We start from the raw sequence: 2,459 nt of genomic DNA on the forward strand, positions 1-2,459 counted from the left end.
TGACTGTAAGAGGATTTCTGGTTTGTAAAATAAAGCTTCTTCCTTTGTTTTAGTCACAAACAGCAGCTCACAGGATGAGGCCAACTTAACTGAGTTAATTGCAATCTGCCTCTTTAATTTGGAAATTTATTGTGACAATACAGTTTGTTAGTTTGAATAATCCTGCTTCCATTCCTATACAGGGTTTCTGCAGAAATCAGCCAGTCAAATTTAATGCTTTTTAATGCCATTTTAATGCTATATAGTAAAATTTTTAATGCCATGACCGTGAACTTAAGAAAAATTACACAGCTTTGTTTTTTTGGAAAAGATGATTATCATATGACAACTGTCACTACAAATATCTCATCTTAAACATATCAGAACTTATGGAGCTGAGGGAGAACTTATATTGCACTGGAGGGTGACCACTAGTTCCCCTTTAAGCCATGTGCCTTCGTTCGTTAGTTTTTGCGTCCATCTCTGTCTCAGTGTTTTTCAGTTCATGGCAGGGTTCACTTTTTTTGCCTATAGCGCTGGTGCTACAGAGGTTGACAATCTTGTAGCACAGAACACAAAACCCGTAGCACAATATATAAAATGTTTGTTACATCTTTAAAACCAACATGTAATCAAAATATATGCTTAGTAAGTGATTACACTTTAAAAACAAAGCCAAAACGGCCAGTATTACATTTGTCATTAATGTCTACCAAAGCACACAGCCAATCATAGATGTATTGCATTCATCTTTTTTTTCCTATTTTTGGCAGAACTGAAAGACAGCAGAAGTCTTTTTCTGTGTTCATCCTTATTACTTAAACTTTAGTGTGTTCTAGAGACTGTGTTTCAAGGACTGAAGTGTTAGGTCTAAACTACATTTATATATTGGTACTGACATCAGCTCAATTAAATTTGTAAATATCCCCATATTGTATAAAACCCAATATTGTTCATTCCTAGTCAAACTAATAAATATAGTTAAGTTTTATGTTATTATGTGGGCCTTTTCAATGGATTTCTTGCAGGCCAATTCAAAAGGACCAAGGGCCACAGTTGGCCCACAGCCCATAGTTTGGACACCCCTTATATATCTACTGATACTCAGAGTAATAGGAAAATATTCCGAACATTATTAGACATTCATTACACACTGTTAGAGTTTGGTCCATATTGTAGTATCAAACTGGGGTCTGATGTCTACAGAGCTAATGTAAATGAACAGACGCTCTTTTCTCTAACAGTGTAATCATAACAACAGTACTATTGGAGTTCAACGGTAACTAAAAAAACGATCTCTAAATCGCATCTTTACCCGAACAATAACCACAAAGTTTATGCAGTGTGCTCCTGTCTCTCTCTCTCTCGTACACTGCTGTCTGTCTGTCCGTGTCATATCAGACCTGTATGCTACATTCAGACGCGTATTGTCTTCTTAACCAAAGAGCAGCAGGTACGATATTAGTGGAGAAAAAAATGCATCGTTTCATCAGAAGTTAGCGCAGACTGAGCGCTCTGTCCTCTCACTAACAGCCAACTCACTGCGACCATCAGTGCGTAATTGGAAAGGACGAGGCTAACGCAGAAGTAAGCTAGTGGATACAGGTTTTTAACATCGTCTAGCCTATGTGCTTTAAAATAAAACTTGGGATTACCGCAGCGCTCCTCTTCAACATAATGACACCTGTACTGCGTCTGCCCTGAGCCTGCCCCGTCTGTAAGAGCTGCAGCAGGTCCCTCGCTTGTGCTCCAGACGCACAGGATGGCGCATGACGAGAGGAAAAAACATTCTGCTTGAGTCTAAAATGTATCAGAAATAAGAAATAAATTAACTGGGCTTTCTGGGAAACTACAGAAAGAATTTTTAATGCCACCGAGAATCAAATTTAATGATTTTTAATGCCATTTAAGGCCTTACTTTTCACAAAATCAATTTAATGACTATTAACGCTTTTTAATGCCCCGCAGAAACCCTGCTATAGCTGAGTTAAATTTTGAATGAAGCTTGAGGAAAATCTTCCAAGAAGGATGGAGACTGTTAGCTAAATTAGCTACAGTGCTAACACATCAGTGCTAACATTAGTAAGTGTCAATATGTTGCTACACACACAAGTGTTCCTTGTGTGTAAAGCAGTGGTCCTCAACCTTTTCTATTGGCTGAAATTTGTGCCACCAGAAACTGAATTTGAATAATGATATTGAATTTGAATAGCATGATTTAAAGTTGAATTTAATGTTTTGAAACTGAATTTATTGTTCTGAAATTGAATTTATTTGCTTTGAAATTGAATTTTTTTGCTTTGAAATTGAATTTGTTTGCTTTGAAATTGTATTTTACTCACTTTAGCTTTCAACTCTATATATTCCTTAAATTCAACAATAAAGCATTCAAATTCAGTTCATTCAATTCAAATTCAGTTCTACAGTTCAATTTCAGTTCAGCGTGGCACACGTTTACGTCATCCACTTCCGTGAGGAAG

The sequence above is a fragment of the Cheilinus undulatus genome, linkage group 4 (assembly GCF_018320785.1).
Source record: "Cheilinus undulatus linkage group 4, ASM1832078v1, whole genome shotgun sequence".
Classification (NCBI taxonomy): Eukaryota; Metazoa; Chordata; class Actinopteri; order Labriformes; family Labridae; genus Cheilinus; species Cheilinus undulatus.